Source organism: Micrasema longulum, unplaced genomic scaffold (genome assembly GCF_059751315.1).
Source record: "Micrasema longulum isolate JH-2025_06_02 unplaced genomic scaffold, ASM5975131v1 h1tg000781l, whole genome shotgun sequence".
NCBI classification, from domain to species: domain Eukaryota; kingdom Metazoa; phylum Arthropoda; class Insecta; order Trichoptera; family Brachycentridae; genus Micrasema; species Micrasema longulum.
In genome coordinates, this window is record NW_028277974.1 from 10901 (window position 1) to 20000 (window position 9100).

Sequence of the window (9100 nt, forward strand, 5' to 3'; positions counted from 1 at the left end):
AAAACGAGAACGGTCGTAGGATTCTAATCCACGTCCCCACTATTGCCGCGCCGAAGGCGTGCGCTCTCGTACGTTAATATTTGACGAAAGGGAATTAAATTTTTGGCCAAAGAGAAGATCCATGTGGTCCGTCTCGTCAGGTCCAGCGTTCACTTGTTAAAAAGTGAATTTAAAAGTAAAACGAACAGACTCGTGAATCGCGAGAGTGCAAACTCGAGCGAGCGAGAATGTGAGTTATATAGGTGCGAACATAAAGAGCGTGTCGCGGCGGGTGACTCCGTCGCGCCTCAGACGCCCTTCGTATCCTGGAGCGATATAGAAATGAACAGCTCCCTGGTTGATCCTGCCAGTAATCATATGCTTGTCTCAAAGACTAAGCCATGCAAGTCTCAGTAAAAGCCGAATTAAGGTGAAACCGCGAATGGCTCAATATATCAGTTTTGGTTCCTTAGATCGTACATAGTTACTTGGATAACTGTGGCAATTCTAGAGCTAATACATGCAAACGAGGTCCTGACCGGCAACGGGAGGGATGCTTTTATTAGATCAAAAACCAATCGGCGGCGGGGTTCGCGCCCCGTCCGTCGCCATTCGAGATGATTCTAGATAACTTTGTGCTGATCGCACGGTCTAGCACCGGCGACGCATCTTTCAAATGTCTGCCTTATCAACTGTCGATGGTAGTTTATGCGACTACCATGGTTGTCACGGGTAACGGGGAATCAGGGTTCGATTCCGGAGAGGGAGCCTGAGAAACGGCTACCACATCCACGGAAGGCAGCAGGCGCGCAAATTACCCACTCCCGGCACGGGGAGGTAGTGACGAAAAATAACGATACGGGACTCGTCCGAGGCCTCGTGATCGGAATGATTACACTTTAAATCCTTTAACGAGGATCCATTGGAGGGCAAGTCTGGTGCCAGCAGCCGCGGTAATTCCAGCTCCAATAGCATATACTAAAGTTGTTGCGGTTAAAAAGCTCGTAGTTGAAATTGTGTCCTGCGGTGTCGGTCTACCGAATGCGGTACGACAGGCACGTCTGCGGGGCTTCTCGCCGGTGCGTCCACCGCCAGTGTGTTGCGGTCGTCCTCGCGGGCGGCCGCGCGCCGAGGCGGGCCGTCGCGGCTGTTTACTTTGAACAAATTAGAGTGCTCAAAGCGGGCTAACACTTGCCTGAATATTGTACGCATGGAATAATAGAATAGGACCTCGGTTCTGTTTTGTTGGCTTTCTGATACCAGAGGTAATGATTAATAGGGACAACTGGGGGCATTCGTATTGCGACGTTAGAGGTGAAATTCTTGGATCGTCGCAAGACGGACTAAAGCGAAAGCATTTGCCAAAGGTGTTTTCATTAATCAAGAACGAAAGTTAGAGGTTCGAAGGCGATTAGATACCGCTGTAGTTCTAACCATAAATGATGCCAGCCAGCGATCCGCCGAAGTTTCATAATTTTAACCCGGTGGGCAGCTCCCGGGAAACCAAAGCTTTCGGGCTCCGGGGGGAGTATGGTTGCAAAGCTGAAACTTAAAGGAATTGACGGAAGGGCACCACCAGGAGTGGAGCCTGCGGCTTAATTCGACTCAACACGGGAAAACTCACCAGGCCCGGACACTGGAAGGATTGACGGATTAACAGCTCTTTCTCGATTCGGTGGGTGGTGGTGCATGGCCGCTCTTAGTTGGTGGAGCGATTTGTCAGGTTAATTCCGGTAACGAACGTAACTCTAGCCTATTAAATAGACGTGCAACCGGTATCACAGGAGTCCGCGGGCGCGCATCTTGCGGCGTTCGCGTCGCGGAAGTGTGTTTCGCGGTCTTCACTACCGGCGTACAATGAAAATCTTCTTAGAGGGACCGGCGGTATATATAGCCGCACGAGATTGAGCAATAGCAGGTCTGTGATGCCCTTAGATGTCCTGGGCCGCACGCGCGCTACACTGAAGGGATCAGCGTGTCCTCCTTGGCCTAACGGCCCGGGTAACCCGATGAAACCCCTTCGTGATAGGGATTGGGGTTTGCAATTCTCCCCCATGAACGAGGAATTCCTAGTAAAAGCGAGTCACCAGCTCGCGTTGATTGCGTCCCTGCCCTTTGTACACACCGCCCGTCGCTACTACCGATGGATGATTTGGTGAGGTCTTCGGACTGGTGCGCGGAAGCTCGTCTCGGGCATCCGACGCGTCGGAAAGTTTGACCGAATTTGATCATTTAGAGGAAGTAAAAGTCGTAACAAGGTTTCCGTAGGTGAACCTGCGGAAGGATCATTTCCTGTGAAATATAATATAAAATGAATTTTCATTCTTTTATATAGTATAAATATATTTATACACACGCGCAGAGCGCAAAATAAGCAAACACTGCGGCGGAATTTCGCCCTAGGGCGCCGCCGCGAACCGCGGACTGCCGGTGTCGCGGGAGGCGGGTCTGTCGGCCCGATTCCCGCGTCCGGCTATATTCTGTGAAAAATGTAATTTTTTTTCCGATAGAGAAAAAAGAAAAAAAACGCAACCGATAAACAATATATATATATATATATATATATCATAAAACACTATTACCCTGAACGGCGGATCACTCGGCTCGTGGGTCGATGAAGAACGCAGCTAAATGCGCGTCAGAGTGTGAACTGCAGGACACATGAGCATCGACATTTCGAACGCACATTGCGGTCCGAGCAAGACTTAGTTTGTCGACGGACCACTCCTGTTTGAGGGTCGCGCACACAATGCGACCAGACTTCGCCGTCTTCTCTCTTCGGAGAGAAGATTCGGCGAGAGTGTTGCCGGTCTGTCGTCCGCCGGCGCGCGAGCGCCGGACGGACGTCCGGTTAAATTTGACTTGGCGCGCTCTCTCGGTCCCCCCCGAGACGCTTTTCGAGCTAGCGACGACGCTGTGAAACCCGCCGCCGGTCCTCACGGGCCGGCGCGCGGGGGCGTTTCTTCGCGCTCTGCGTCGCGCGCGGGTACCGTGCGAAACCGGAGAGCGTTTACATTATTCATATATATGTATATTTATATATATATATGAATTTTTTTTTGTTGTCGACCTCAAATCAGGAGAGATCACCCGCCGAACTTAAGCATATCAGTAAGCGGAGGAAAAGAAACTAACGAGGATTCCCCGAGTAGCGGCGAGCGAAACGGGAAGAGCCCAGCGCTGAATCCTGCGGCCCAGGCGGGCCGCCGGGAAATGTAGCGTTAGGGAGGAGAGTAATATATACACGCGCGGTCATTAGTCACGGCTGCCTGTCCAAGTTCATCTTGAACGGGGCCCGCTTACCCGCAGAGGGTGCCAGGCCCGTGGTGACGGTAGCCGGCCGCGACGGTCTCTCTCCCCAGAGTCGGGTTGCTTGAGAGTGCAGCCCTAAGTGGGTGGTAAACTCCATCTAAGGCTAAATACTACCACGAGACCGATAGCGAACAAGTACCGTGAGGGAAAGTTGAAAAGAACTTTGAAGAGAGAGTTAAAGAGTACGTGAAACCGTTCAGGGGTAAACCTGTGGAACTCAAACGAGCGAACGGAGAGATTCATCGTGTCTTCCGTCGGAGCCCGCGTCCCGGCGCACACCTCCGCCCTTCGGCACTCGTTGTCGGGGCGGGGGGTGTCCGGGTGCGCAGCCGGGCTCCCGGAGCGCGTGCACTTCTCTCTCAGTATAACACCGCGACCCGTTGCGCCTCGGTCGAATGCGCCGTGCGGCTGTCCCGCCTCGCTCCGCGGGGCGGAGCCGCGGCGTCCACGGCCGGGGCGAGTTTTAAAGCGACGGTAGAGAACGAGGATCGCGTCCGCCCCTTCGGAGGGCGTCCGTCGCGTCACAGCGGCTTCCTTCTCGTGGCCCCCGGCGCCCAGTGCGTCGCGGGTGTCGCGTTTCGGATGTCCGTGGCTAGTGGCGCGCTCTCGGACGGGACGCGTCCCGGTCGGCGGTGGTTTTGTTTTGGGCACTCACAGGACCCGTCTTGAAACACGGACCAAGGAGTCTAGCATGTGCGCGAGTCATCGGGAACACTGATAAACCCAGAGGCGAAATGAAAGTGAAAGGTCGGCCTCGAGCCGGCCGCAGGGAAGATGCGCGGGCGTCGTCAGACGCCCCGCCGCATTCCCGAGGCGTTTCGAGAAAGCCCCCGTGCGATTATCGAGACGCACTGAGAGCGTACACGCTGGGACCCGAAAGATGGTGAACTATGCCTGGTCAGGTCGAAGTCAGGGGAAACCCTGATGGAGGACCGAAGCGATTCTGACGTGCAAATCGATCGTCCGAACTGGGTATAGGGGCGAAAGACTAATCGAACTATCTAATAGCTGGTTCCATCCGAAGTTTCCCTCAGGATAGCTGGCGCTCGAGAAACATGACGGAATTTATTCCGCCATTCTGACAGTCTCATCCGGTAAAGCGAATGATTAGAGGCATTGGGGCCGAAATGGCCTCAACCTATTCTCAAACTTTAAATGGGTGAGATCTCCTTCTTGCTCGAAGATGAAGTAGGAGCTCGGATGGGAGTGCCAAGTGGGCCAATTTTGGTAAGCAGAACTGGCGCTGTGGGATGAACCAAACGTCGAGTTAAGGCGCCCAATGAACGCTCATCGGAGACCATAAAAGGCGTTGGTCGCTCATGACAGCAGGACGGTGGCCATGGAAGTCGGAATCCGCTAAGGAGTGTGTAACAACTCACCTGCCGAAGCAACCAGCCCTGAAAATGGATGGCGCTGTAGCGTTCAGCCTATACTCGACCGTCGCAGGCAAGCGGGACGTTCGTGCGGTCTCGTGCCGTGCGATCGTTTTGAAGCCGCGACGAGTAGGATGGCCGCGGCGGTGTGCGCAGAAGGGTCTGGGCGTGAGCCCGCCTGGAGCCTCCGTCGGCGCAGATCTTGGTGGTAGTAGCAAATACTCAAGCGAGGTCCTTGAGGGCTGATGTGGAGAAGGGTTTCGCGTTAACAGCCGTTGCACGCGAGTTAGTCGATCCTAAGCCCTAGGAGAAATCCGATGTTGATGATGGTGTAAAGTTATATATATACATTATAATAATATCACACCCGTCGGGCGAAAGGGAATCCGGTTGCAGTTCCGGAACCCGGCTGCGGAACCGTCTTAAAAATCGTTCCCTCGCAAGAGAGTTCGTCGGGGTAACCCAAAGTGGCCTGAAGACGCCGACGGGAGATCCGGAGAGAGTTATCTTTTCTGCCTGAGCGTTCGAGCGCCCTGGAATCCCATAGCGGGGAGATAGGGCTCGGGACGCGAAGAGCATCGCCGATGCGGCGGTGTCCGGATCGGCCCCTCGGACCTTGAAAATTCAGGTGAGGGATACGCGGAGATGTCGCGCCGGCTCGTACCCATATCCGCAGCAGGTCTCCAAGGTGAAGAGCCTCTAGCCGATAGAATAATGTAGGTAAGGGAAGTCGGCAAGTTGGATCCGTAACTTCGGGATAAGGATTGGCTCTGAGGGCCGTGGCGTGTCGGGCCTGGTCGGGAAGAGGTCATCGGCCGAGACGTGGAAGCCGGGCGGGGTCTCCCCGCGCGGTGCCCTTCGGGTGCCTCGCGGGTGTGGATCTCCGTCACCCGGCGCCTCGCCTTGGCCACCCCTCGGATCTTCCTCGCTGTGTGGCACCGGCGTGTTCGCGCACGCCCGGTGACCTGTACGACCGCCGGACGACGGTCAACTCAGAACTGGCACGGACAAGGAGAATCCGACTGTCTAATTAAAACAAAGCATTGCGATGGCCCTCGCGGGTGTTGACGCAATGTGATTTCTGCCCAGTGCTCTGAATGTCAATGTGAAGAAATTCAATTAAGCGCGGGTAAACGGCGGGAGTAACTATGACTCTCTTAACAGTGGACGTCTACAACTTGTCGACTTTTGTGTGCCGCGCCGGTGACAAGCCCGGATAAAGTGGGAGTCAAGAGAGGCTGCGGAGGACGAGAAGGGTACTACAAGCAATGAGCGAGCAGAGTGGTCCCCATGTTTTACATGCAGTGGACGTCTGACTGTCACTTTAGTGAGGGGCAATGAACACGGAACCCCTTCGCCTTTGCAACTGGCCCCCCATGTACCCTGTCCTCGAGACAGGGTGTAACCCGAGTCACTCCGCAGCGAATTAGAATTGAAATATGGGTAAGGGGCAGAAACCCAGGGGCGTTGGGTTGCCAGCCCATCGCCCTTTATTGTGTTGGTATGAACAATCAAAACGAGCCTCGGACGAGCCTTAATTCGGGGCAGCCAGAACGGCCTGCCCCGCCAACACTTCGGCTTGGTGACCGGACGCACCCGAACCGTCCGGAAAATGATGAAAGCGAGGCGCATGTCTGTCCCGTGTGCCGAGCTGTTTTACGCTCTCAACGTGGTTTGAGAACCCACATGACCAGGAGTCACCGCCAGTCCGCCCAAGCTGGAGAAGTCGCAGTTGTCAGCGACCAAACAAATTTCATCTGTCACAGTTGCAATCGCTCATTCGATTCCCAAATTGGACTTGGCGTTCATCGACGTCGTGCTCACCCAGAGGACTTCGAAGCTGAAGTGCAGCTTCCAGTGAAAGCTCGATGGTCCGCAGAGGAGAGCGATCTTCTGGCGAAGCAGGAGGCCATCGGCACAATAAGCAATGTTCCGCAGTTGCTAACGTATCTGACGGACAAGTGTCCCGGCCGATCGCTGGAGGCTGTTAAAGGCCAACGGCGTAAGGCCGGGCACAAGTCCGCGGTGCTGAGGTACATAGCGGAGCTGAGCGTGCAGGTGGCTGGCTCGTCAGGGGACCCCCACGAAGATGAGCGCCTGGTCCATGAAGATAATGTATCCGACTCTACCTCGCATCTCGAGACAAGCAGTTCAAATGATAGAAGCGACTCAATTGTAGATGAGATAGTACGTTTGGCCGACGTACTCTCATCAGCCCCAAATGAATGTTTCAAAATTCCAGAATTAGTTGCAATCGGCAGATCCGTAGCGAATAACGCCGATCAAGCAACAATCTTCTCAGCGTTGTCTGAATGGCTAAGTGGCATATTTCCACAACCGTCTGGTAATCCTTCCGCTCCCCGAGCCACCAATGTCGAGTCAGCCGGAATGAGTAGACGTGCTCGTCGCAACAAAGAGTATGCAGACACGCAGAGTATGTTTAGATCAAACATGTCGCGCTGCGTGAAAGCTATTCTGGACGGCGAGGCGGTGACCGAGTCCGATCCAGCACTACCGCCGTACGAGAGTATGGTTGAGTACTGGTCGGCAGTGGTCACCCAACAATCGAAAGTTCTGGTAGCCAGCCCCCACGAGCTGATCTACCGTGAGAAAGAAGGCTTGGCTAGTCTGTGGAGACCTGTCTCAAGACGTGAGGTGTACGACGGGAGAGTAGCGCTAACTTCAGCGGCAGGCCCTGACAAGGTCTCGCCAAGGAGCTGGAGAGCGGTACCACCCGATGTTGTTTGTATGTTGTTCAACATCGTACTCGCTGTCGGCGGATTTCCCATCTCCGCCTTAGCGAGTAGAACCATCTTCGTGCCCAAGAAAGGAGGCACAGGGCAACCTTCGGATTACCGCCCTATTTCAATCTCATCCGTAATCGTGAGGCATTTCCACAAGATCCTAGCCACTCGATTACTCAAGCTGCGGCTAATTGACCCCCGCCAGCGATGTTTCGACGATGGCTGTGCGGAAAATATTTCCGTGCTAAGTTCACTGCTTAATGAATCGAGGCGGAATCTGAAACCGATGTTCATGGCCTCTTTGGACATGGCAAAGGCGTACGATTCTGTCTCCCATGAAGGCTTATTACATGCAGTAAAGTCGACCGGCTTGCCGGCTCAATTTTCCAATTATATACAACGCCTATATGCTAATAGTAGCACATCTTTTCACCTTCATGGTAAAAACTCACCACTTTTCAGGAGTCAGCAGGGAGTAAGACAAGGAGACCCCTTATCAACACTCCTTTTCTCTCTGGTAATAGACCGGGTATTGAACAAACTCCCGAAGGAGGTTTCTGTAGACTTCTTGGGGCTGCGGCTCTCGGCGTTCGCGTATGCGGACGACGTGCTGCTGTTCGCCACCACACCATGGGGTCTGCAGGAAGCAATAACTGCTTTTGAGGAAGAAGCCGACACCTATGGCTTGAACCTGAACGCGCACAAGAGTGCGGTGCTGTCCCTGGAGCCCAACAGGAAGCGGAAAACGTTCAAGGTATCAGAGGAGGGCGTATTCCGGTCTCGCACCGGTGGGGTCATCCCGCGACTGGGTACTCTGTCTCGATGGAAGTACCTGGGAGTGGTGTTTGATTCCACTGGGGCGCAGCACGCGGGGTTCTCTCTGAAGACCATCCTCGAGAGGCTATCGAGGGCACCTCTCAAGCCTCAGCAACGACTGATGGCATTGCGGAGCTTCTTGCTTCCGCGTTTGTTCCATCAGTTTGTTCTGGGCAAAAGCAGTGGAATCCTCCTGAAGGGTTTGGATATCATGATACGGAAGAAAGTCAGAGAGTGGCTTAGACTACCTAAAGACGTTCCCATAGCGTTTTTCCATGCAGCGGTGAGAGACGGAGGGCTGGGTATCCCATGTCTCGGTCTCTCCATACCCTGCATGATATTCAATAGATTCAGGGCTCTTCAGCACTCGAATTTTCAGGCGGCTCGAGTAGCACACAACTCGGACTATGTCCAATCAAGGATCCTTAGGGCAGAGAAAGCCCTCACCAAAAATGGTATACTCTATGATAAAACTAATAAAATACAAAGTTATTGGAAATCCCTGCTCTACAGTTCTAATGACGGTTATGAACTTAGAGAGGCTTCCAATGTATCCGCTTCGACTGCTTGGGTATGCTCGGGATGTCTCGCTGTCCCAGGACGCGAGTATGTCCAAAATCTTCATGTTCGAATTAATACCCTCCCTACGCGGGTCAGAACGACCCGCGGAAGACGGGAGAACCAAAATATTAATTGCAGAGCAGGCTGCAACGCGACTGAGACCGCCGCACATGTAGTACAAGTGTGCTTTAAGACGCACGGCGGCAGAGTTCTGCGCCACGATGCGGTGGCCTCGGTCATAGCGGCGGCTCTCGTGAAGAAAGGCTTCACCGTCTCACGAGAGAGGATTTTTGACACAGAGGTAGGAAGAAGGAA

The 9100-nt window shown here is 53.9% G+C and overlaps 2 non-coding genes and 1 pseudogene across 2 annotated transcripts; all 3 read left to right on the forward strand.

Annotated features, from left to right (window-relative positions):
- The first annotated feature begins 330 nt into the window (after positions 1–330).
- On the forward strand, positions 331–2270 carry LOC148279015 (small subunit ribosomal RNA). Its single transcript, XR_015823008.1, has one exon. It is a non-coding gene; the product is annotated as a small subunit ribosomal RNA (ribosomal RNA).
- Positions 2271–2558: 288 nt separating this feature from the next.
- LOC148279016 (5.8S ribosomal RNA) lies at positions 2559–2720 on the forward strand. Its single transcript, XR_015823007.1, has one exon. It is a non-coding gene; the product is annotated as a 5.8S ribosomal RNA (ribosomal RNA).
- Positions 2721–3045: 325 nt separating this feature from the next.
- Positions 3046–9100, forward strand: part of LOC148279017 (large subunit ribosomal RNA) — a 7947-nt pseudogene continuing 1892 nt past the window's right edge.